Genomic DNA, 27,346 nt, shown 5'->3' with positions numbered 1-27,346 from the left:
TCCCTGGGAATTTAGTTTTAAAAGTCAGAACTTTGCTTTTATTGCTCACATTTAATTATTTTCTCCAGTGACCCACAGAACAGAAATCATAAGGACCGCTTGCTTAAATGAGCTTATATTTACATCTCCTCAGAGTAACAGTATTTTGGATGAATCTGAGTTTTGCTAGATTTTTTAATTTTTTCTTTTGAGATTGGAAGACGGATCTAGAAGGGGAGAAATGAACTGTTTTGTTTTGCTTATTACTGTTTTTGCTCCAATAACTTCCTACTTCTACGGCTCTTAAGCAGAATTCTCTGCTTCTCCGTGTTGTTTTTCACTGCCTCTGAGCCTACCGGGAGCCCTGCTGCGCAGTCTTCACGGGGTCACAAGGCTGGTGTCTCTTTCTGCACAAGACAGAGGCCCTGGAGCTTCCTGCAGGAAGCATTCCTGGGGACAGCCTTTCTCCCAGGGCTGGTGGGAGCAAACTGTTTTCATCAGGCAGCCCCACCACGTGGCTGGCGTTTTCAAAACGCTCCACCATAACTGCTTCAATGACCCCCTTCACTGTCTCCAGTACTGAGGAACAATTAGAATGGACGCAAACAAGAATCAGACGGTAAAGAATATTCCAGTTTATCCTTAGTCATTATAGTTATCGGCTCTCTCACCCTTCTCTTTCTGTTTTCCCTCCTATGTCTTTGGCATCTAATCAATTTATTAGACATGTAGCTGACTCCATAATACAATATTTGACTTTAGTTTTCTTTTCTGTCTCAGCACTTTTCTTTCTTAGGAATATCAATTTTATATACATTGAATCACTTCTATATATTTTTCACATTATTTTCTCCATTCCTTTTAAATTTCTTGTTCATTTCCTCTTTGTAAAATCTCTCATGTCTCCCTGGCTTGGGGCAGTATCTTTTCTTTTCGCCTTTGTGCTAACATTGACGTGGCCTTCACATGTCTGACCCCTGTTTTTCTCCTGATTTCCGATGACTCATCTCCACAGACGTTTCTCCACTCAGCCTCTCTGACTCACTGGTTCATGCAAGTATGACTTCTTTCTCACGACACATCCATTCATCATATGAAACACACTTTCATCAAGAGTTAAGTTCCTGCTGTCCATTACCAGTTTGAGTTAGTCGAATAACGTGTTTTGAAGGCATACTCTGTCATACGATGTTTTATGCCATATTGCTAGCACTGGTTTATATTTTCATTCTTGCCAAATTGTTTATAAATTCTCCAAGAGCGGCAGCCATAACTTTTTTCCCTTAAATCTCTACTGTGGAGCACAGTGCCTCAAACACTGTAGGTGCTCGATAAATAAGAATAAATTAGGTTGGTGGGTGAGGAAATTAGGCAGAAGGTGTTGATCACACAGTGAGAAAGAAGCGGAGAGGTAGTTTCACAGACAATGGACACTTACATTTGATTCTGAAAAATTAGGAATTTTCCAGGACACTAAAACCGGACCAAGGATTGCTAAGCCAGGGGAACGTTGCAAACAACCCCGGCATTCAGGCGTATCAGACTTCAGTGGTTCCCCTTGAATCTCAGGCCATCTTTGAACTGGTCACAGTGTTCTCCAGGCCAGAGTCAGACTTATATGCTGATGGTTGTTTGGACCCTCTGATGAGGCAGGTCTCACCTAAATGAGAGGGACTATAAATGGGAGAGAAATAACTGTATAACAAATAATGAACTATAGCCTCTTGATGAAAGTGAAAGAGGAGACTGAAAAAGTTGGCTTAAAGCTCAACATTCAGAAAACTAAGATCATGGCATCTGGTCCCATCACTTCATGGCAAATAGATGGGGAAACAGTGGAAACGGTATCAGACTTTATTTTCAGGGGCTCCAAAATCACTGCAGATGGTTATTGCAGCCATGAAATTAAAAGATGCTTATTCCTTGGAAGGAAAGTTATGACCAACCTAGACAGCATATTAAAAAGCAGAGACATTACTTTACCAACAAAGGTCTGTCTAGTCAAGGCTATGGTTTTTCCATTGGTCATGTATGGATGTGAGAGTTGGACTATGAAGAAAGCTGAGCACAGAAGAATCGATGCTTTGGAACTGTGGTGTTGGAGAAGACTCTTGAGAGTCTCTTGGACTGCAAGGAGATCCAACCAGTCCATCCTAAAGGAGCTCAGTCCTGGGTGTTCATTGGAAGGGCTGATGTTGAACCTGAAACTCCAATACTTTGGCCACCTGATGCGAAGAGCTGACTCATTGGAAAAGACCCTGATACTGGGAAAAACAGAGGCAGAAGGAGAAGGGGATGACAGAGGATGAGATGGTTGGATGGCATCACCGACTTGATGGACATGAGTTTGGGTAGACTCCGGGAGTTGGTGATGGACAAGGAGGCCTGGCATGCTGCGGTTCATGGGGTTGCAAAGAGTTAGACACGACTGAGCAACTGAACTGAACTAGAAAAGTGTGTTCAGAAGTCTTCTGACATTTCCTAGGCATATCATTTCTGTATGGCAGTTGTAACAAATTATCACAAGCTGAATGGCTTTAAGCAAGAGAAATTTTTTCCCATAGCTTAGGAGGCTAGAAGTCCAAAGTCAACGTGCTGGCAGGGCCAGGCTCCCCATGCAGGGTGCAGGAGCGAATCCTTCCTGGCCTCTGCTGGCTGCTGGTGATCCCCTGCTGCTCTTCTGCTCGTGGCAGCATGCCTGGCACCTCTGCGTCTTGTGTCGGATGGTCTTCCCTGTGTCTGTGTCCAAGGTTATCTCCTCTTAGAAGGACACTAGTCATTGGATGCGGGCCCCAGGCCAGGATGACCTCATTACCATGACAGTATCTGGAGAGGCCCTCTGTGCACAGAAGGTCGCATCCTGAGGTGCCTGGGCGGGCGTGCATTTTGGTGGGGGCATCGTCAACCCAGGAAAGGAGGTGTCACCAAGCTCTTCCTCTGCCTGCAGCCTTTGCACCAGCAGATAACAAAATTGTCTATCAGTACCTGTTAAATGTCACCTCCTTCAGGAGGAGTATACTCTAAGGGAACGTCTTCTCATCGTTCTCTATGGTGTATCTGTTCAGCTTCTTTCTTTTCATTTATCAGAACATGTAATTGTTGGTTTACATTCTCCCTCAGAAAAGTACAATCTCCCTGAAACTGCAGAGCCCACTACTGTTATTTGTTTAGTCACATCCAACTCTTTGTGACCCCTTGGACTGTAGCCTGCCAGGCTCCTCTGTCCATGGGATTCTCCAGGCAAGAAAACTGGAATGGGTGCCATTTCCTTCTTCAGGGGACCTTCCTGATCCAGGGGTCAAGCCTGTGTCTCTTGCTTCTACTGCATTGGCAGGCAGATTCTTTACCACTGTACCACCTGGGAAGCCCAACGTCTGATGCGTTTATCTTTTTATTCTTATCGGCTGGCATTATTCTTGACAAATGATAGGGTATCAACAAAAATGATGAATAAATAAATCAATGGATGAATGAGTGGAGGGGTGGACAGAGGACGGAGGGATGGGTGGAAGGCATGCATAGTCCGTCCTTCAGTCGTGTCCGACTCTTTGCAACCCTTTGGACTGTAGCACACCAGGCTCCTCTGTCCACAGAATTTTCCAGGCAAGAATACTGGGGTGGGTTGCCATTTCCTCCCCCAGGGGATCTTCCTGATCCAGGGATTGAATGCACATCTCCTGCCTTTCAGGTGGATTCTTTACCATTGAGCCATCAGGGAAACCTAGATGTATGGAATAACTGATTATAAACAATAGGAATTTTCTGCCTAAGTACACTTGTTCAATCAACATTTTGCCTTTCATGCTAATAAATGACTACTATATTTGTACACTTACATATTTGTATCTCAGTTAATATCTTAATAATATGCAGAAAATATTGAGAGCCTTCGACGGTGTCTATGAGAAAAAATGAAAACAGCCTGGATTCAGTCCTTGCTCCCAGATGCTTATAATTTAAAATAGAAGAAACATATTTTAAAAAAGAAAACAATAATCACCCTTAGGATTTTTATCTGAATGGTGGTATCAAGTCAACATATTCAAAAAACTTCGAAAGTTTAGGTTCATATGTAGTTCACGTTCTCCCGAAATTGCTACCGCGTAGCAATAGTAAGAGTTCGCTGTCTTCAAGGGTCTGGAATTTAACAGACACTCAAATTAACGAATGAGCAGTTTGTCAACAGGCAGAGGAATCCAACCCTCATCTCTAAGAAACAGGCACCGGCTTTGCAGAGCTTAAGCGGACAGGAGCCGCTCATACCTGCAGTGCTCCTGACAGTCTTCCCCACCAGAACTCCTGGCTAGACTGACTCGTGTGTGGCAGAGTTCGTCTTGCTGTCTGAAAATTTGCGGGAAATGATCCAAAAGTGACAACCGACTTAGCTGGAGTCCTCTCTTTTAAATTTGGGAATATTTCACGATCCCTGCCAAAGGATTGATTAGCAGATTTTTTTTTCCTTAGTGAAATCCGCCATCTTGATAAGCAAAGAAAAGCTTAGTAGTAAACTGAATTGCAACGGGACATTTTATTTTTAATTGGAGAGTCATTGCTTTATAATTACATAAATTGAAATCCTAAAAGAAATCAACCCTCAATATTCATGGGAAGGACTGATGCTGAAGCTCCAATACTTGGGCCACCTGATGCGAAGAGCTGACTCATTGGAAAAGACCCTGATGCTGGGAAAGATTGAAGGAGGGAGGAGAAGGGGACGACAGCGGATGAGATGGTTGGATGGCATCACCGACTCCAGGGACATGAGTTTAACCATACTCCAGGACATAGTGAAGGACAGAGACGCCTGGCGTGCTGCCGTCCATGGGGTCGCAGAGAGCTGGACACGGCTTAGCAACGGAACAATCATTTCTTTACAGTGTTGTGTTGGTTTCTGCTGTACAACGTGAATCAGCTATACGTACATCCCCTCCCTCTTGAGCCGCCTGGGCCCTTTAAATATAAATATTTCTTGCTCTCCACTAGGTAAGGAGAGTGAAATTTGACTTTTTTGACTTACCACTAAACATGTCTCATGACAGTTTGAGCCATGGTGTTGGCAGCTTCCTTGGCCAAAAGCCTGCGGCGGCATTACTGATTTATCAGTGTCGCCGTGCACACCTGATGCCTCCTGTGCTTTTCTTGCTCTCCTTGTCTTTTGCAAGTGTTCTCCATACCAGGAGTTGACAGCGTTCCTTCTTTCTGCTGCGCCTGCCTTTAGGTGAATAATTTTATTCATCCCTGTCCAGGAACCCTTTGAAACTCCCTTTGTTGATCAGTCACACAGCTGTATCCTGGTCCAGGGGCCATGTCAGAGGCCCTAGGACTCCTGCTCTCACAATTCTTATTGTCCGTCTCGGGAAGTGCCTCTCCTCGCATGTATGTTTCTTGCAAATAATGTCGTCCTCAGTTTCTGACTTGATCCCAAACAGTCAAGTTGGCGCTTTATTCTCCTGGAGATAAAGGAGCAGGAGTGACTGGTTTCTTCCCCCCACCCCTCCCAATTTGCTCAAATCTGCGAGCTGCTCAGAGAGGAGGCATGGCTACACGTGTCACAGGCGCTGTCAATTAGGGTAACAGGCAGCAGGGCCCCGGCGTTGAGCTGTGTCATGTGCGATGCTGGTTTACACAGAACAAAAGCAAGAGGGTCAGGAGCTCTCTGACTCATGGCGTGCTCTTTTTGAAGAGTGCATTGTGATTTCTGACAGAGGAAGGAAGGAATTCGGACAAAACAAGGGAAGGAAGAATTTGTTTATTTCTTTCCACCAGCCAAGTCTCTGGTTCCTGTTGCCAAGAATATAACTTTAATTTATAAGACAAATACAAACCTAATTATATACCATTTAAAATTTAATTCTGAGTAACACCATCTCTTGGAAGTCAAGATCTCTATTTTGAGGTTAAAAAAATGAGAAAGATAAGAATCCTGGCAGATCCCTTAATGCAAATTCTGTCACCTGTATGTGTGGTTAGCAAAACTATGGGTGTTGAATAAAATTTAATGAATTACATCTATTTTCAAATTAAGCCTGCTGAACATATTTGCCGTACTACAATCAGGAGTGTGTTCTGGTTTTCAGCAAACTGGATAATAGGAAGACGAGAAGTAGAGAAATGACATAAATATAAACTGGAATTATTATATGACAGTGTTGTTGTCAGGATCCAGTTTAAAAGCTAGGACCAAGCTTCACTGTGCCACCTGCGAAGCTGAAAGCACAAAGTTACATCAAAAAGACATGTGAAATCTGAAGTCATGCTGAAAGAATCCTTTCTTGTTTTGTTTTCTTTTTTCCATCCCAAAGTAAAAACGTTCCCCACCAAAGCTCACCATCGAGAAAATGTCTATAAGGAATATATTTCAGTTGAGTTGACCCTTATTTTATTTAACGCAATAGATTGCCTGTCACCACGAAGGCTTCTGGCATGAACACTTTTCTCAAGTTCCAAACAATTAGCTTCAAGAACAAAAGAGTGACTGTGCACAAGTTATCAGCTGGTCAACCTCAAATGGCAGTTCACACAAAGGCAGCTACTTGAAGTCTAATCAACTCTGAGAATGAGCTTTAGGGCTAACGGTCTAGTGACTCCCGTTGTTAGTAAACCTACGTGAGTGATGGCTTTGCATCTTTCCATACACGTATGAATAAAATCATGGAAAATGTGAGCAGAAATGTTTTAAACAAAGTACAGATTATATGTTCAAATAACATATTCAGAAACTATCAATGTTAAGGTAGTTTTTAGCAATGCTAAATTGAGAATGTTGTTCACTGCCTTTTCACGGAATTGTTTATTAGCATAAAAATTATTATAGCACACTATGTAAGTGGAGTGTGATAAAAATTAACACTCCACGAACAAGAGAAGAAAACCCAGCAGAGAAAGAGAAAGAAGAGCCATAAGGGATCCAGTATTTATTTTACAGAGAAAAGTGAGCAAAAATTGTACCTGTTTTGCATTTTAATAGTGATGTTCAAAGTTCATGTTTCCCCATAGATCTAAAAATGCCTAGGAATTTTTTAAAGTTAATAAATCTATGATGCTATATTTTAGATTATAAAAACATTTATTCTACAGTTATATTTATTCATGCTGCATAAAACAAGAGAGAAAACTCACTGCACTTTCCTATGAGAAATTTCCATTTCTAAAGGAACTATGTATTTTCCCACTTGGTAATTCAACAAGCTTCCAGGCTCCCTGTGATCCGTAAGAGGGCACTCCTGCTCCTTCCTCCCTCCTGGAGCAGAAACAGCGCTCACCACTCCTGTTTGTAAGACAGGCGTGCACCTTCTAAAAGACTGAGGGCATGAGGAGAGGGGTGACAGAGGGTGAGACGGTTGGATGGCATCACCGACTCCACGGACATGAGCTTGAGTGAACTCCGGGGGTTGGTGGTGGACAGGGAGGCCTGGTGTGCTGCAGTCCATGGGGTCGCAAAGAATCAGACAAGACTTACATGTCAAACAACAACAACATGAACCTTCGGACTGATGCTTGCAAAAACCCATCAGTTAACACACTGCTTAGAAAGCTAAGAAACAGAAAACAAGGTACAGAATCAGTGTGGTTGAAATTTCTACACTAAGTCACTGGCAACAGGAATCATATGTATTTCTGACCGTAACAAAGTTTCACCAGAAAAACTTACAACGGGGACTTTGCACACGACAGTGCCCCCATCCCCGACCTGCATGGATCGGTAAAATGTCCATTTTAGCTGAATCAGCATATAACCTTATAATACTTTTGAATCATGGGAAAGCCCCTTGACCTGCCATCCCCCATCCAACTTCTGCCCAATTTCTCTGCCCCTCTTTACGAAACTCATAGCAAACACTCGCCCTGTTCCCCCAGTCCAGCTCTCTTCATGCACAGCCTCTTTAACCCACCAGTCACAGCAGCACTAAAACCGTTCTGTGGAGCTCAAGGTCACCAACAATATCCACGTCCTCCAGCCGAATGTTTAACTGTCTGTCACCATCATTATATGCCCTAAGCGGTGTTTGCTAGAATGGATCGCTCCTTTATGACCAGCCTGCCAGCATGCGTCTTGCCTAAGCAAGCGCTCTGACTTCACGGAACAGTTCATGTCAATATTCTTTTAGGGGATCTTTTCTGTACCTACTTTGGCTTCACAGGTGGTTTTATTCAACCGTGTCCTTCCTTTTATCCCTCCCACCTAAGGACACTGCTGTTCTGACAGCTGTCACCTGAACCTTAGGACTAGATTTGCTTGCTTTCTCTGACATCATCACAGCACTGGGAGTCACGGCTGCTTCTGTGGCATTATCAGTAATTGGTTCTTTTACACTGTCACACAGTGTTCCGTTGTATGCATGCTCCACACTCATTTCCTCTATCCACTGTGGGTTGTTTATGATTTGGGGATATTATGAGTCGAGATGCTATAAACATTCATGAGCATGCATTTGATTGGACGTAAAGTGAAAGAGGAGAGTGAAAAGGTTGGCTTGAAGCTCAACATTCAAAAAACAAAGATCATGGCATCTGGTCCCATCACTTCATGGGAAATAGACGGAAAAACAGTGGAAACAGTGTCAGACTTTATTTTTTTGGGCTCCAAAATCACTGCAGATGCTGATTGCAGCCATGAAATTAAAAGACGCCTGCTCCTTGGAAGGAAAGTTATGACCAACCTTGATAGTATATTAAAAAGCAGAGACATTACTTTGCCAACCAAGGTCCGTCTAGTCAAAGCAATGGTTTTTCCCGTGGTCATGTATGGATGTGAGAGTTGGACTGTGAAGAAAGCTGATCGCCGAAGAATCGATGCTTTTGAACTGTGGTGTTGGAGAAGACTCTTGAGAGTCCCTTATACTGCAAGGAGATCCAACCAGTCCATTCTAAAGGAGATCAATCCTGGATGTTCATTGGAGGGACTGATGCTAAAGCTGAAGCTGCAATACTTTGGCCACCTCATGCGACGAGTTGACTCACTGGAAAAGACTCTGATGCTGGGAAAGGTTGGGGGCAGGAGGAGAAGGGGACGACAGAGAATGAGATGGCTGGATGGCATCACCGACTCTGTGGACATGAGTTTGAGTGAACTCCGGGATTTGGTGATGGACAGGGAGGCCTAGCGTGCTGTGGTTCATGGGGTTGCGGAGAGTCGGACACGACTGAGCGACTGAACTGAACTGAACTGAACTGAAGCACTTGTTTTCGTTGGGAATGTGTTCAAGGAAGGAAATGCTCAATTCCATTCTTAGATATAGGTATTTGTTGTTGTGGCCGCTGTTCAGTCACTAAGTTGTGTCTAACTCTTTGCAACTCCATGGAATGCAGCGTGCCAGGATTCCCTGTCCTTCACTATTTCCCAGAGTTTGCTCAAATGCTTCCCTGGTGGCTCAGATAGTCAAGGATCTACCCGCAATATAGGAGACCTAGATTTGATCCTTGGGTTGGGAGGCGGGCCCGGCAACCCACTCCAGTGTGCTTGCCTAAAGAATCCCCGTGGACAAAGGAGCGAGGCAGGCTACAGTCCACAGGGCACAGAGAGTCGGACATGACTGAGCGACTAAGAACAGCACAGCACAGCACATGCCATTAAGCTGGTGACGCCGTCCACCCGTCTCAGCCAATGTTGCCCCTTCTCCTCCTGCCCTCAGTCTTTCCCAGCATCAGGGTACAGGTATAAGCAAATTTGTTTTAGTCGGTACCACCAAAGAGTTTCATAAAACATTTATATCAAGTTACAGACCTATAGTCAATGGAAGAGAGCTCCATTTAATTCACATTTATACCACACGTGATACCAATTGTTAATTAGCTATAGTGGGTATATAATGGTAGCTCATGATTTTACTTCGGAGAAGGCAATGGCAAGCCAACTCCAGTACTCTTGCCTAGAAAATCCCATGGACAGAGGAGCCTGGTAGGCTGCAGTCCGTGGGGTCGCTAAGGGTCGGACACGACTGAGTGACTTCACTTTCCCTTTTCACTTTCACACATTGGAGAAGGAAATGGCAACTCACTCCAGTGTTCTTGCCTGGAGAATCCCAGGGATGGGGGAGCCTGGTGGGCTGCCGTCTATGGGGTCACACAGAGTCGGACACGACTGAAGTGACTTAGCAGCAGCAGCAGTAGCAGCATGATTTTACTTTGTATTTTTTTCCTAATGCTGAATGATACTGAGAATCTTTTCATATATTTTAGCGTCTATTTTTATATCTTCCTTCATGAAGTGTCTTTTCAAGTCTTTGCTTATATTTCTTTTGAATGATCTTTGTATTATCAATTTGAAAATTACTTTTTAGAGATACTTAGGGGCTTTATGCACTTTCTGCATTTGAAGTATCTTTTACTGCTCTGTGCTTTGCTTACTTTTTACTTTCTTAACAGTGGTTTTGATGAGTAGCAATGTTAAGTTTAAAGACGTCCAATGTACTGTTGATTTATCATTAGTGATTTCTGTTAGCCTGTTTTATTTTTTTAATTTTTATTGGAGTATAATTGCTTTACAATGTTGTTAAGTTTCTGCTCTACAATAATGCGGATCAGCTACGTGTATACACATATCCCCTCCCTCTTGGACCTCCCCCCCACACCCCAGCCCACCCATCTCGGTCATCACAGAGCATCAAGCTGACCCCCATGTGCTATGCAGCACATTTCCACCAGCTGTATATTTCACACATGGTAGTGCATATATGTCCATGGTATTCTCTCAGTTCATCCGCCCCCGCCCATGCCCACATGTCCATTCTCCACCCCTGTGTTCCTATTCCTGCCCTGCAGGTAGGTTCGTCTGCACCGTCTCTCTAGACTCCACGTGCGCACGGTAACGTATGGCATCTGTTTCTGCCTTTCTGAGTACTTCACCCTGTGACACATTCTAGGCCCACCCACATCTCTACAGATGACCTAACTGTGCTCCTTTTTATGGCTAAGGAATACGCCACTGTGTGTATGTGTCACGGCTTCTTATCCACTTGTCTGTCGCTGCACATTTAGATGGCTTCCATGCCCTGATGATTGTAAATAGTGCTTCAGTGATCACTGTGGTACATGTGTTTTTTGCGTTATGGTTTTCTCAGGGCAAATGCCCAGGAGTGGGACTGCTGCTGGGTCACATGGTGGTTGCATTGTTAGCTTTTTAAGGAACCTCCATACCGTTCTCCACAGTGGTTGTATCAATTGAAATTCCCATCGACCGTGTAAGAGCATTCCCTTTTCTCCATATCTTCTTCAGCATTTATTCTTTGTAGATTTTTGATGATGGCCATTCTGACCTCTGTGAGGTGATACCTCATTCCAGTTTTGATTTGCATTTCTCTAATAATTAGTGGTATGCTGCAGTCCACGAGGTCACAAAGAGCTGGACACACCTCAGCAATCGAACAACCACAACAAAACAATTAGTGCTGCTGAGCCTCTTTTCATGCGTCTCTTAGTCATCTGAATGTGCTCTTTGGGGAAGTGTGTATTTAGGTTTTCCACCTATGTTTTATTGGGTTAGTTGTTTGATATTGAGCTATTTGTATATTTTGGACATTAACCCTTCTCAGTTGATTCATTTGCAAATATTTTCTCCCATTTTTATTTTTTCATCTTGTTTATGGTTCCCTTTGCTGTGCAGAAGCTTTGAAGTTTAAGTAGGTCCCATTTGTTTGGTTTTTATTTTCATTACTGTGGGAGGTGGGTCAAAAAATATCTTGCTGTGATTTATATAAAAGAGTGTTCTGTGTTTTCCTCTAAGAGTTTTATAGTACCCAGTCTTACATTTAGGTATTTAAACCATTTTTAGTTTATTTTTGTGTATAGTGTTCAGTTCAGTCACTCAGTCGTGTCCGACTCTTTGCGACCCCATGGACTGCAGCATGCCAGGCCTCCCTGTCCATTGCCAACTCCCAGAGTTTACTGAAACTCACGTCCATCAAGTCGGTGATACCATCCAACCATTCCATCCTCTGTCGTCCCCTTCTCATCCTGCCCTCAATCTTTCCCAGCATCAGGGTCTTTTCCAATGTGTCAGTTCTTGCCATCAGGTGGCCAAAGTATTGGAGTTTCAGCTTCAGCATCAGTCCTTCCAATGAATATTCAGGACTGATTTCCTTTAGGATGGACTGGTTGGATCTCCTTGCAGTCCAAGGGGCTCTCAAGAGTCTTCTCCAACATCACAGTTCAAAAGCATCAATTCTTTGGTGCTCAGCTTTCTTCACAGTCCAACTCTCACATCCATACATGACCACTGGAAAAACCATAGCCTTGACTAGACGAACCTTTGTTGGCAAAGTAATGCCTCTGCTTTTTAATATTCTGTCTAGGCTGGTCATAATTTTCTTCCAAGAAGCAAGCGTCTTTTACAAGTAGCAGGTGTCTTTTAATTTCATGACTACAGTCACCATCTGCAGTGATTTTGGAGCCCCCAAAAATAAAGTCTGACACTGTTTCCACTGTTTCCCCATCTATTTGCCATGAAGTGATGGAACCAGATGCCATGATCTTAGTTTCTGAATGTTGAGCTTTAAGCCACCTTTTACACTCTCCTCTTTCACTTTCATCAAGAGGCTCTCTAGTTCCTCTTCGCTTTCTGCCATAAGCGTGGTGTCATCTGCATATCTGAGGGTATTGATATTTCTCCTGGCAACCTTGATTCCAGCTTGCCATTCCCTTCTTCAGCAGACCATGTTTTGTCAGAACTCTCCACCGTGACCCGTCCGTCCTGGGTGGCCCCACATGGCGTGGCTCATAGTTTCACTGAGTCAGATGAGGCTGTGGTCCGTGCGATCAGGTTGGTTAGGTTTCTGTGATTGTGGTTTTCAGTCTGTCTGCCCTCGAAGGAGAAGGACAGAGGCTTATGGAAGGTTCCTGATGGGGTGTGTGTGTGTGTGTGTGTGTGTACACATATAGTGTTAGAGAACATTTCATTCCATTCTTTTGCATGTAGCTGTTTCTTCCCAGCACCACTTATTGAAGAGACTGTCCCTTCTCCATTATATATTCTTGCCTCTTTTGTTTATTTGTATATTTGATTAGGTGACCATGGGTGCATGGGTTCACCTCCGGGCTTTCCGTCCTGCACAGAAATTGAGCTGTATTTCTGTTTCTGTGCCAGTACCGTATTATCTTGAGGACTGTAACTCTGTAGCACAGTCTGAAGTCACAGAGAGAGCCTGATTCCTCCATCTCCATTTCTCTTTCTCAGGATTGTCTTGGCTGTTTGGGGTCTTTTGTGTTTCCAAAAAAATTGCTGGACAAAATTTTTGTTCTATTTCTGTGAAAAATTCTATTGGCTCTTTGACAGGGATTGCATTGAACCTGTAAATTGGTTTGGTTAGTATAGACATTTTCACTATATCGATTCTTCCCATCCAAGAACATGGTATATCTTTCTGTCATCTTTGCCCTCTTTCATCAGTATTTTATAGTTTTCTGATTACAGGTCTTTTGCCTCCTTAGGTAGGTTTATTCCTAGGTATTTTATTCTTTTTATTGCAGTGGTAAATGGGACTGTTTCATTAATTTCTCTTTCTGATCTTTCATTGTTAGTGAGGAGGACGGTAAGAGATTTCTGTGCACTAACTTTGTATCCTGCAACTTTACCAAATTCATTGATGAGCTCCAGTAGTTTTCTGGTGGCATTTTTAGAATTTTCTATGTACAGTATCATGTCATCTGAAAAGTGTGGCAGTTTTACTTCTTTTCCAAGTTGCATTCTTTTTCTTTTTCCTCCCTGATTGTCATGGCTAGGACCTCCAAATCTATGGTGAGTGAGTGGTGAGGATGGACGTCCTTGTCTTGTTCCTGATCTCTGATAAAATGCTTTCAGTTTTTCACCATTGAGAGTGATGCTTGCTGTGGGTTAGTCATATACGGCCTTTATTATGTTGAAGTAGGTTCCCTCTGTGCCCACTTTCTGGAGAGTTTTTATCATAAATCAGTGTTGAATTTTGTCAAAAGCTTTTACTGCATCTATTGAGATGATTATATGGTTTTAATTCTTTAATTTGTTAGATCTCCTGGAGAAGAAAATGGCAACCCGCTCCAGTATTCTTGCCTGGAAAATTCCATGGATGAAGAAGCCTGGTGGGCCACAGTCCATGGGGTCACAAAGTCGGACACAACTGAGCGACTTCACTTTTCACTTTATGGTATATCACACAGATCTGCATAGATTGAAGAATCCTTGCATCCCTCAGATAAATCTCATTCGATCATGGTGTCTGAGCCTTTTACTGTGTTGCTGGATTCTATTTGCTAATATTTAGTTGAAGACTTTTGTGTTTATATTCATCAGTGGTATTGCTCTTTTATCTTTTTTGTGATATCTTTTACTGGTTTTGGTATCAGGATGATGGTGGCTTCATAGAATGAATTTGGGAGTGTTCCACCCTCTGCATTTTTTGAGTTTCAGGAAGATGGGTGGTAGCCTTTCTCTAAATGTTTGACAGAATTCACCTGTAAAGTCATATGCTATTGGACTTTCATTTGTTGAAATATTTTAATGACTAAACTAGCAGACACTCAGTTGTGTCTGACTCTTTGGGACCCATTGGCCATAGCTTGCCGGGCTTCTCTGTACATGGAATTTTCAAGAATACTAGAGTGGGTTTCCATTTCCTTCTCCAGGAGATCTTCCCAACCCAGGAATTGAACCTGCATCTCTTACACTGGCAGGCAGATCCTTCACCACTAGTGCCACCTGGGAAGCCTTTTAAATTACTTTTTTGTCATTACGTGTGATTGTTATATTTATATTTTTCATTTCTTCATGATTCATTCTTGAAAGGTTTTACCTAAGAATTTGTCCATTTCTTCCAGGTTGTCCTTTTTATTGACATATAGTTGCGTGTAGTAGTCTCTTATGATCCTTTGTATTTCTGTAATGTCAGTTGTAATTCTCCTTTTTCATCTCTAACTTTATTGATTTGAATCCTCTTTTTCTTGATGAGTCTGGCAAAGGTTTATCAATTTTATCTTCTCATAGAACTAACTTTTAGTTTTATTGATCTTTACAAAACTTTTAGTTTTATTAATAAAAGATAGCAATTTTATTCATTTCTATTTCATTTATTCCTGCTCTGATCTTTATGCTTTCGCTCCTTCTACTAACTTTGGGGTTTTTTTGTTGTTGTTGTTCTTTCTCTAGTTGCTTTAGCTGTAAGATTAGATTGTTTGAGATTTTCTTCTTTCTTGAGGAAAGACTGAATTGCTATAAACTTCCCTCTTAAAACTGCTTTTGCTGCACCCCATAGGATTCGTGTCACCTTATTTTCATTGTCCTTTGTTTCTATGTATTTTATTTCTTCCTTGGTTTCTTCAGTGATATCTTTGTTATTTAGTAATGTATTTTTTAGCTTCCTTGTGTTTGTGCTTTTTTACAGTTTTTTCCCCATAATTGATTTCTATTCTCATAATAGCACTGTGGTTAGAAAAGATGCTTGATATAATTACAGTTTTCTAAAATTTACCAAGGTTTGATTTGTGATCCAAAATGTGATCTTTCCTGGAGAATGTTCCATGTGCATTTGAGAAGAAAGTATTCAGCAGCTTTCAGGTGGAATGTCCTACAAATATCAGTTAAGTCTATCTGGTTTATTGTGTCATTTGAAGCTTGTGTTTCCTTATTTATTTTCAATATGGATGACCTGTCCATTGATGTAAGCCAGGTGTTACTGTCGATTTCCCCTTTACGGCTGTTAGCATTTGCCTTATGTTTTGAGGTGCTCCTATGCTGGGTACATAAACATGTATAATTGTTCTATCTTCTTGAATTGATCCCTTATTATGCAGTGGCTTTATTTTAAAGTCTATTTTACTTGGTATGAGTATTGCTACGCCACTTTTGATTTCCATTTTCATGGAGTATATTTTTCCATCTCCTCACCTTGAGTCATACAGGCTGAAAGTGTCCCAAGATCTGAAGTGGGTCTCTTGTAGACAGCAGATCTATGGGTCTTATTTGTGTATCCATTCAACTAATCTGTGTCTGTTGGTTGGAGTATTTCGTCCTTTTACACCTAAGATAGTTATTGATATGTATATTTTTATTACCATTTTCTTATTTTGGGTTTCTTAATTGAAGTATAGTTGATTAACAATATTAGTTTCAAAAAGTACAACATAGTGATTCAACATTTTTATATTATAGATTATTTTATATTATAGATTATTCTCCATTTAAAGTTATTATAAAAAATAAATTAGGAAAGCATTGAAACGTTTCTCTGCAAAGAATCAGTTAAACACAGAGGAAGACAGGGATGCAGGAAATGAGGGACAAAAGCTGTGGGGCGTATAGAAAGCAGAGAGCAGAAGGACGGAAGTCTGTCCTCTAAGTGTAAATGGGCAAAATGTTCCGAAAGACAGAGATGGACAGAATGCATGACAGTGCACCATCCCACTGCGTGCTGCCATCCGGAGACTCACCTGAGGTCCAGAGACCCAAGGAATGGGAGCGCGAAAAGGCACACGGCCGACAGCTGCCATGGAGACCAGGAAGCAGCAGTGCTGCTGAGGGTGCGGGGGCTGGAGCCCTGGTGCCCGCGTGGCGGGAGCGCAAACGGCGCCGCTGTCGCCGGAAAGAGCGACTAACAGAGCTGCCAGGGACCCGAAGGCCTCTGCATCCCTATGTTCATGCAGCTCTGACTTGCGGTAGCTAACTGTGGGGGCGCCGATACAATGGCCTGTTGCTCAACCTTAAAAAGGAAGGAAACTCCATGATGTGATCCAACACGGGTGAACCTTGAAGACGCGGTCTCAGTGAGCTAAACCGGTCTGAAAGGATGGACGCTGAGAGGTCCCTGGAGGAGTCCCATTCAGACGTGGAAAGCAGAGTGGTGGGGGCCAGGGTCTGGGCTGGGGGGCAGTTAGTGTTCAATGGGGATAATTTCAGTCCCGAAGATGAAGAAATTCTGGAGATGATGGTGGTGAGGCTGCATGAACTCATGCATGGGTGGTCACGTGGGGAGACAGTGGATCCTCCGCCAAGACCCCCCCTTTCCCGGGGGGAGCTGCAGGGCCGCCCAGGGCGTCAGCCTCAGGAGGGGCTCAGACGGATCCCCTGCGTGGGGGTGGGTTCACGTCCCTCCAGCAGCCGCGGGCTGGGCCTTGCACGCAGGTCAGGACGGTAAGAAAGAAAAAAATAAATAAATAAAAATAAAGTTATTATAAAATAACAGGTGTATTTTCCCATCTGTACAGTGTATCCTTGGTGTTTACTTCATACACAGGATCAGTAGTTTGTGCCTCGTAATCCCATTCCCCCATCTTGCTTCCCTACCCACCCTTCTCCTCCCCACTGGTAACCACTAGTTTGCTGTCTATATGGCTAAGTCTGTTTCTGTATTGTCATATACATTTGCTTTGTTTCTTAGATTTCACATGTAAACGATAGCCCAGAATATTTGCCTTTCTCTGACTTATTTCACTGACAATAATTCTAGGTCCGTCCATACTCTTGCAAATGGCAGAATGTTATTCTTGTTTACAGTTGAGTAATACTCCATTGTCTGTATGCACACCACATGCTCTTCATCTGACCATTTGTTAATGGGCACGTGCATTGCTTCCATATCTTGGCAAATGTAAATGATGCTCCTGTGAACAGTGGGGTTCACGTACAGTTCCGAACACATGTTTTCATTTTATTTGGTTATATACCTAGCAAGAAAATTGCTGGGTCTTATAATATTTCTATGTTTCGCTTTTAAAGGGAACTTCATAGCTTTCCACAGTGGCTGCACCCGTTTACAGTCCCACCAACAGTGTATGACGGTCCCCTCTTCTGCATCATAGCACCAGCATTTGTTATTTGTAGACTTTCGATGATAGCCACTTTGACAGGTGTGAGGTAATATTTCATTGTGGCTTTCATTTGCATTCCTGTAAAGCTTAGCAATGTTGAGCATTTTTTAAATGTGCGTGTTGGCCATCTTTGTATCTTCTTTGGAGAAATGTCTATTTGGCTCTTTTGCCCACTTTTTAATTGGGTTCTTTTTTCCAATATTGACTTACATGAGCTGTCTATAAATTTTGGATATTGATGACTTACCAGTCATATCATTTGCAAATATGTTTTCCATTCAGTTGGTGGCTTTTTCAGTTGGTTGCTTTATTTTGCTGTGCAAATGCTTTTAACTTTAGGTCCCATTTGTTTATTTTTCCTTTTATTTCTCTTGCCTTAGGAGAAGGATCCAAAAAATATTGCTACAACTTATGTCATAGGGTGTTCTGCCTATTTTTTTTTTTGAGTGTTATGATTTCAGATCTTACATTTTGGATTTTAATCCATTTTGAATTTATTGTTGCATATGATGTGAGAAAATATACTCTAATCTCACTCTTCCTTGTAGCTGTCCAGGTGGCCCAGCATCACTTATGAGAAGAGGCTGTCCTTTCTCCATTGCATTTTGCTACCTCATTTCTCATAGATTAATTGACCATAAGTGTGTGGGTTTATTTCTGGTCTCTCTGGTCTGTTCCATTGATCTGTTTTTGTACCACTACTGTGCTGTTTTAATTATTGTTCATTTACAGTATAGTCTGATATCAGAGAGCATGATACCTCCAACTTTGTTCTGTTTTCTCAACATCGGTTTGGCTGTTTGGAGTTTTGTGGTTCTGTATAAATTAGGGTTTTTTGTTCTACTTCTGTGAAGAATTTCATATTTTGATAGAGACTGCATTAAATCTGTAGATTGCTTTGGATAGTAAGACCATTTTAACAATATTAATTCTTCTGATCCAAGAACACAAGATATCTTTCCATTTCTCTGTAAAATTTTCAAATTTCTTTAGCAACATTTTATAAGTTTCAGAGTATAGTTCTTTCACCTCGTTGGTTAAGTTTATTTCTAGATATTTTATTCTTTTTGATGAAATTGTTAAGGAATTGTTTCCTTAATTTCTCTTTCTGATAGCTTATTATAAATGCACAGAAAAGCAACAGATATGAATCTCGTTTCCTGCAACTTCACTAAATTCATTTATTCTAATAAGGTTTTCATGTTTTGTTTTTTTTTTTTTTGGTGGCGTTTTAGTGTGTTCTGTGTGTAGCAATCATGCAATCTGCAAACAGTAACAGTTTTACTTCTTCCCCTTCAATTTGGATTCCTTTTATTTCTTTTCATTATCTGATTGCTGTGGTTAAAACTTCCAACACTATGTTAGATAGAAGTGGTAAGAGTGGACATCTTTTGTGTTGTCCCTGATCTTAGAGGAAATGTTCCCAAGCTTCTCACCGCTGAGTGTGATGGTAGCTGTGGGTTTGTCGTGTATGACCTTTGCTATGGTGAAGTGTCTTCCCTCTATACCTGCTTTGTTGAGAGCTTTTATCATGAATGGATGTATGATCCTTTTTGTCTATTGTCAAATTTGGCTTTGTTAAGGATATTTGTATCTATTTTCATCAGAGATATTGGCCTACAATTTTCTTTCTTTGTAATGTCTTTCTGATTTTGGTATCACAGCAATGGTGGACTTGTATGTTTGAGATTGTTAACATCTTTTCAATTTTCTGGAACCACTTGGGAAGGAGAGCTCTTTTTATATGCTTGATAGAATTTCCCTGTAAAACTGTCTGGTCCTGGACTTTTGTTTGCTGTGAACTTTTAAAATTACATATTTGATTTCACTATTTGGGAAACAGGTTGTCTATTTCTGATTCGGTCTCAGAAGGGTGTGTATTTCTAGAAATTTGTCCATTTCTTCTAGGTTGTCCAAATTGTTGACATATAACTGTTCACAATATTGTCTTAAAATTGTTTGCATCTCTGAGGAATTGGTTGCTGTTTTTCTTCTTTCATTTCTCACTTTGTTAATTTGAGTTCTCTTTCTTCTTGATGAGCCTGGCTAAAAGTTTATCACCTTTATTGTCTTTTTAAAGATCTAGCTCCTATTTTACTGATATTTTCTATTTTTGTGCCTATTTCCTCTCTGATCTTTATTATTTCCTTCCTACTGCTAACTTGGCTTTGTTAGTTCTTTTCTAAATTCTTTATGGTGAAAAATTAGTTTGCTTATATGATATTTGTCTTGCTTCCTGATGTCTGCCTGCATCACTGTAAACTTACCTCTTAGAACTGCTTTTGCTGTATCCCACAGATTTTGGAAAGTTACATTTCTATTTTCCTCGTCTAAAGGTATTTTCATATATTTCAAACATATCTCATATATTTCAAACATATCTCATATATTTCAAACATATTTCATATATTTCAAACATATTTCATATATTTCAAATATTTCATATTTGGCATATAATTATTTGTTTTAAACAGGTAGACCTTTAAATTCAAACATTCTAAAAGATCTTCATTTTCTTTACTCCCTTCACACTTTTTTCTTTTTATTTAAGTATAATCGATTTACAACATTATGTACAGCAAAATGAGTCAGTTTATATAGTATACATATATATCATATATAGGGCTCCCAGGTGGCACAGTCATAAAGAATCTGCCTCCCAATGTGAGATACAAGATTGTATTTATAAAAGTATATGTGTGTGTATATATTTTCATAATCTTTTCCATTACGGTTTATTACAGAGTATTGAATATAGTTCTCTGGTTTCTGTACCTAGATATCTGTTTCCTTCTTCATGCTCAGATAGTTTCAGCCTGAATTTTATTTCAACTACATTCTCTCCCTTCTCCTTCTGGGGCCCCTGTAATGTAAATGTTTGTACACTTAGTGTTATACCAAAGATCCCTTAAACTGTTTTCACTTTAATTTGTTTTTCTTTTTGCTTTTCTCGTTGTTTTCTGTCATTCTTTCAGGTCACTTCATTGTTCTTCTGTGTGATCTAGCCTATTAATTCCTTCTAGTATGTTTTTATTTTTAGTTATTGTATTCTTCACTGATGGGAGTTGGTGATGGACAGGGAGGCCTGGCGTGCTAAGATTCATGGGATCGCGGAGAGTCGGACACGACTGAGCGACTGAACTGAACTGAACTGAACTGATTCTTCACTGGCAGGCAAATTCTTTAACACTGCACCACCTAGGAAGCCCTGGGTCAGGAAGATCCCCTGAAGTAGAAAATGGCAACCCACTCCAGTATTCCATGGGGTCATAAGGAGATGGACATGACTGAGCACACCCACACACAAACATTTTATTTTTCAGGTATAACTGGCTCTTTTTTATATTTTCTAGTTCCATGTTAAAATTCTGTGTTCATCTATTCTTTTCCTAAGTCAGTCAGCATCCCTATTAATAATGCTTTGAAGTCTCCAGTAGACTGTATATTTCTATTTTTCTGTTATTTAAGGTGTTTTCTCTTTCTCTTTCAATAGAGACAAATTCCCCTATTTTCTCATTTTGCTTTTCTCTCTCTGTCTCTATGAAATTAGGTGCAGCTATTACCTACAGTGGTCTTTAAGGGTGTTATTATGTGTGAGCATCCCTATACAGACTCTATGCCCAGTGCCTGTGGTGGGAAAGCTGGATTTGACATGAACACAAGTCACATCTTTCCTCAGGGTGTGCTGGCAGCTTGGTAAGAAGGTGAGGTTGGAGCAGGAGGGATGAGGGCTGGAGCCAGATTTGAGCTAGGGCTCCTCCTCTGCTCAGTGGCCATCACTGCCCTATAGGGGCAGGGGCAGGTCGCAAGTTCCTGGAGCAGAAGAAACACTGAGGGTCTGGTCCTAGCTAACTCTGTTCCCTTTAAATATGTGCCCTTCCCCTTCCAGCAGCACCCTCAGCTCCAGAGAGGAGCAGGGCTGCAGCAGGAGGGTCTGGTGTGGATTCAGCAGGAGCTGGGGCACTGGGTGTGGTGATCTATCTGCCGTTAGCAATCGGGTCTACCTCTGATGCGCTCCGGTAGTGGCGGCCCCCTCCCTGTTCAGGTGCTGCTGAGGGTTTGAGCTGCCACAGCATCTCATGGCCGGGCTTTTTCCTCATTGTCGGCAATCCTCCTGGCTCCAGTGTGGAGCTGAAATGAGAGGCCAACACTGTTGGGGTTACGCAGCTCAGGCTGGGGTATGAGTGGGGTGGTTGTGGGAAACCCGTCAGCCAGCCACGTGGCTTAAATCCACCCTTTCTGCCCTCTCTGCTCTGCCTCAGGGGCAAAATCCTCGTAAGTGGAATCTCTGCTCCCCATGTGGAAGCTCTCCTGTTAGTCCCAGCAGCCCCACAACCAGTCCAGGGGACTCGTCTTTCCCTTGCTGGACCCCGGGGCTGTGGGGACGGATCTGTGACTTGACTGCTCGCTCCCCAGAGAGGGTCCCCACTTCCCTCTGAGTCCTCTCTCAGGGTCACATGTCCCCACCTGGTTACTTCTCTTCCCTTCCGCACTGACCATGCACGGATCTCTCTTGCAGCCTTGACGGCACAGGAGTCTTACTGCCAGTCACCAGTTAGTCTGTCACGAGAACTGTTCCACAGGTAGATGTGCTTTTCTTTTTGGAGATGTAAGTTTGATATGTTCATGAGGGACGTGAGTTCTGTGTCCTCTTACTCTGCCATCTCGATTCTTTCCTTGTCCTGTTTAAAAAATCTTTGCACATTCCAAGGTTATAAAAATATTATCCTGTTTTATTTTAAAAGCTGTCAGATACAGTCTATTTGCAGAGGGGCGCTGGTTCAGGTAGTGACCGAGGCTCATTATTTCCCACGTGGATGTCTAACCGGCGCAGCACTGTTGATTATAAGAAGCAGCCTCTGCCTCGGTGCTTTTCAGTGGCATCTGCGCTGTAACGCGGGTGCCTGTGTGGAGGTGTGTGTTTCTCCCCGTTCCGCCCCACTGTTGCCTTAGCCTACGTTCAGAACAGGCCCTGCTGTTTTCACTGGTGCATTTGGGAGTCTTGCTGTGTTCTCAGGTGCATTCTCCTGCTCTCACCTTCTTTCCTGCTAACGTTGCTGCTCTAGGTCCCCTGCCTTTCTACATGCATTTTAGAAAGAGCTTGTAAATTTACACACACACACAAATAAACCACAGAAAACCACCTGTGACTTTCACAGACTGTACCGTACATTGCGACGTGAAGAGAAGTACCTTAACGATTTTGTCTTCTAATTCACAAACACAGCAACAAACTACCATTTACTGAGGTCCTTCGTTTTCTTATAATGTATAATGATTTCCAAGGTAGAGTTCTTATAAATCTTTGCTGTACTTAAAGTATTTGATATTTTGAGGTAATTGTGTTACTAGTTTTTAAGTTTCATTTCCATTTACCCATTGTTACTACTTAAAAACATGATTTTTTAATATTGGTCTTATGTTCTGAGACTTTGCTAAATGCACTTACTAGATATAGTAGCTTTCTATAGAATTATCAAGATTTCCTAACTCTATGAATAAAGTCCATTTTACTTTATGTTTTGCCTCAAAAAACGCTAGCTGGCTTTTCTAATACAATGTTGAATACAAGTGATGAGAACATATTGTTTTGTTCCTGATGTGAAGGAGAAAGCAATCAGCATTTCAACATTACATGTGGTATTAGCTGTAGGTTTTTCATAGATGGCCATTTTAGAAAGTTTAATTCTGTCCCTAATCGTGTGTATGAGTGTGTGTAAATCATGAATGGACGTAAATTTTGCTCATCTTCGAGCTTATCATTTTAATTTTTAAAATCCTCCTAACATGATGATTGCATACATTTTTAAATGTTAAACCCACATCGTTGGACTGAAATTTGCCAATTTTATTAGGATTCTCCATAGAAACAAAACAGGATAATAAAGACATATAAATGTATATAGATAAATATGTATATAGTTATACACATGTATATAAATGTGGGCTGCTAGCTCAGTTGGTAAAGAATCCATAATGCAATGCAATAGACCTGGGCTTGATCCCTGGGTTGGGAGGATCCCCTGGAGGAAGGCCTGGCACCCACTCCAGTATTCTCGCCTGGAGAATCCCATGGGCAGGGGGGCCAGGTGGGCATGGGTAGCAAAGAGTAGGACACAACTGAGCAACTAAGCACAGCATATATATGTATATAAAAGTATAAAATGTATACACAGGGCTTCCCTGATAGCTCAGTTGGTAAAGAATCCGCCTGCAATGCAGGAGACCCTGATTGATTCCTGGGTTGGAAAGATTCCCTGGAGAAGGGAACGGCTACCCACTCCAGTATTCTGGCCTGTAGAATTCCATGGACTATATACTCCATGGGGTTGCAAAGAGTCGGACATGACTGAGTGACTTTCACTTTCACACATATATATGAAATTATATTTTTATTATTATATATTATATATACACACATGAGAAATTAGCTACACAGTTCTGTAGTCTGAGAAAGCTCGTGATCTACCTTCCAGAGACCCAGGACAGCTGGTGGCAGCTGCTCTGAGAACCAGGGGCTGATGAGTAGGGCTCAGTCAGGGCAGGAGCAGCTGGCGTCTCAGCCAGAGGGAGAGGGCACATCCACCCCCAGCCCCCTCTGCACCTCCGTGCTGACTGTGCTCGCAGTGCATGGGCGATGCCCCCACATACTGGGGAGGGGTCGCTCCGCTCAGTGAGGGTCACATGCTAATCCCTTCTGAAAACACCTTGTAAATACACCCAGAATAGTATTTAACCCGATACATGAGCACCTCCTGGCCCACTTGACACATCACAGTAATCATCACAGCCATTAAGCATTATAATTTTAGGTATTTTAGATATTGTTGGATGTGATTAGTAAAATTTCAGTTAAGATATTTGCATTCCTGAGAAATTAGTTGTAATTTTCATTCCTGTAATGTCTAGTTTTTCAGTTCAGTCCAGTCGCTCAGTCGTGTCCGACTCTTTGTGACCACATGAATCACAGCATGCCAGGCCTCCGTGTCCATCACCAACTCCCGGAGTTCACTCAAACTCATGTCCATTGGGTCAGTGATGCCATCCAGTCATCTCATTCTCTGTCGTCCCCTTCTCCTCCTGCCCCCAATCCCTCCCAGCATCAGAGTCTTTTCCAGTGAGTCATCTCTTAGCGAGAGGTGGCCAAAGTATTGGAGTTTCAGCTTTAGCATCAGTCCTTCCAATGAACACCCAGGACTGATCTCCTTTAGAATGGACTGGTTGGATCTCCTTGCAGTCCAAGGGACTCTCAAGAGTCTTCTCCAACACCACAGTTCAAAAGCATCAATTCTTCGGTGATCAGCTTTCTTTACAGTCCAATTCTCACATCCATACATGACCACTGGAAAAACCATAGCCTTGACTAGATGGACCTTTGTTGGCAAATTAATGCCTCTGCTTTTTAATATGCTATCTAGGTTGGTTTAACTTTCCTTCCAAGGAGTAAGCATCTTTTAATTTCATGGCTGCAGTCAGCATCCACAGTGATTTTGGAGCCCCAAAAAAATAAAGTCTGACACTGTTTCCACTGTTTCTCCATCTAGAACCATGTAAATCTTGATAAGTTTGGTTGATAGTGGTTTGTCAATTCTTTTACATATACTCAATAGATTCTTTGTTTAGCCAACTTCTCATAACTATTACTATAGAGGAATACCAAAGTTTTCTACTATAATTGTAGATTTTAAAATTTTCTTAGTTTTATCAGTTTTCATGTTTGATGAAGCTCTGTTACTAGCTTCATCTCCATAAAGATAGCTATATCTTCTTGATGAATTGATACTTCTGTTATAAAATATCCCCCTTTAATCTTTTCAAAATAGACTTTGTCATTCCATTGTCTTTTCTTCATTAAAATTCATTCTACAGTAAAATTCACACATTTTATTGTACAGCTCCATAATTTTTGACAAGCACAAATAACTGTGTCATTTCTGTCATAATCGGAGTCTAGAATAGTTCCATCACCTTCCAAATGTCTCCATGGCTTTTATAGCCACCTCTTCCTTCCAACAGCTCCTGCGACAACTGGCCAGTTTCTGTCCCTAGAATTTGCCTTTTCCATGATGTCCCACACCTGGAGTCTTATAGGACATCTCTTGATTCTGCATGATTCCTCAGCACGATGATTCCGGGACTCATTCATGCTGAGGCATGGGTCAGTATGGTCCTTTCTGTTTCTGGGAAGCACTCAATTGCATGGAGATGTCTGACATCACTGCAACCTATTTTCCATCCATGCTGTTTCCAAATTCTTGACCATGCAGACAAAACTTTAGCCATTGGCCATAAGTCAGCAGAGATCTGAACCTCTGGCCACCTTTTTTTACATGAAAATGAACAAACATCTGCACTGTCTGAAGTCCTGCCCACTGAGGGGATGTCTCTTCACAACTGTCTTCAAGGGTTACTCATGGATGGAACTGCAATGCCCCAGCTGTTCACTTTGGGTAGAGTCAGCCATGCGGAACTGTCTACAAACAAAATCTGACACTTTTATTCTCGGTCAGCTGGTTAGAGCAAATTCCCCTGGAGGTCATAGGTGGCAGCTGAGAAAGAGAAAATCTAACAAGAGTCCAAGATGTGAGAATGCGGGCTACTTTCTCAGTAACTTGCCTGTGCCTTCAGTATCTGCTCATACGTGATTTCACAGGAGCTGCTTCTTTGTACAAAGCTCAGTGATGCAGGCCGCCATCGTGGCTTTTATGATGGGCAGCTCACGTGGCATGACTGCTCAGTGGTCTGTGATTAAGTCTTCAGTAGGACCCAGTAGCAAGTCTGAAACTGGATCTTTAAAAAGGCAGAACAGTTATCTCCAAAGAAAGGCATACATGTACTCACAAATCTTAAATGTCTGTGCAGGGTTTTCTGAGCCCATGCTTTCTGGACACTGCTCCCAGCAAAGGATAAGGGCTGCATACATACTGAGGTCCATTCCCAAGAGTGAAACTCCTCCAAGGGCTGACTTTAAGCTTGAGAACTCTGCAATGGCTTTGGCTGAGCTGCGTGGCTATCGAGGGCGCTGTCACCAGCCTCTTCTTCAGCTGGGGTCAGACTTGCAGTGCAGACTCCCCACCTTCTCTGACCTATCTTACACAGCATCTCCCCTCATGAAGGCCTTGCTCGGTGAACCATGTCATGAGATCTGCTCTCAGCGGCCTCCTTTGGTTCAAACAGTTGTCTTTCCCAGCAGAGCGATGCAGGCCTCCCAGCCAATCTCCATGTTCTCCTCCAGCCCCCATATCTGTCCACTGATATGATCACGTTTCTACAGTCGAGGATCTTAGGAACAAAAGATCTTGCATAGTCGCGAAATCTATGACTTTCTTCCAGACATATAAATTGATGTGCAATTAGTGTGACGGTTCTGAGCGTCTTGTTCTCATGAAGGTACTTTGTGGCCACACAAAAGAAAGGGAATTCGTGGTTTCCATCAGAAATCTTAGAATTTGTGCAAAGAGAAAAATGACACATAATAACTAACAATCAGGTTAGTTTAAAGTCAGAGCCGTTGCCCTTTGTGTTCCTCACCTCAGTTCCTAGAACTGAGCTTTGCACATAGAAGTTCTCAATAAATATTTGTGAAATGAGTCAA

At 42.1% G+C, this 27,346-nt stretch overlaps 1 long non-coding RNA gene across 10 annotated transcripts in view; it reads left to right on the top strand.

The window, feature by feature from the left end:
- Window positions 1-27,346, top strand: part of LOC148775070 (uncharacterized) — a 113,428-nt gene that overhangs the window by 61,601 nt on the left and 24,481 nt on the right. Inside the window, exons 3-4 of one of the 10 annotated variants that reach the window (XR_016039548.1) lie at window positions 13,960-14,096; window positions 20,926-21,074. The exons of 5 other annotated variants lie outside the window; for them this stretch is intronic. This is a non-coding gene — a long non-coding RNA (uncharacterized LOC148775070). Of the gene's footprint in view, window positions 1-13,959; window positions 14,097-20,791; window positions 21,075-27,346 lie in introns of all 10 variants that reach the window. 4 more of the 10 variants (XR_016039546.1, XR_016039549.1, XR_016039551.1 and 1 more) reach the window with 4 other exon arrangements.

This window comes from Moschus berezovskii, chromosome 17 (assembly GCF_049115385.1).
Source record: "Moschus berezovskii isolate FMDL1 chromosome 17, NW_MosBer_1.0, whole genome shotgun sequence".
Classification (NCBI taxonomy): domain Eukaryota; kingdom Metazoa; phylum Chordata; class Mammalia; order Artiodactyla; family Moschidae; genus Moschus; species Moschus berezovskii.
The sequence above is the reverse complement of the archived record's forward strand: the minus strand, read 5'-3'. Positions and strand labels throughout refer to the sequence as shown.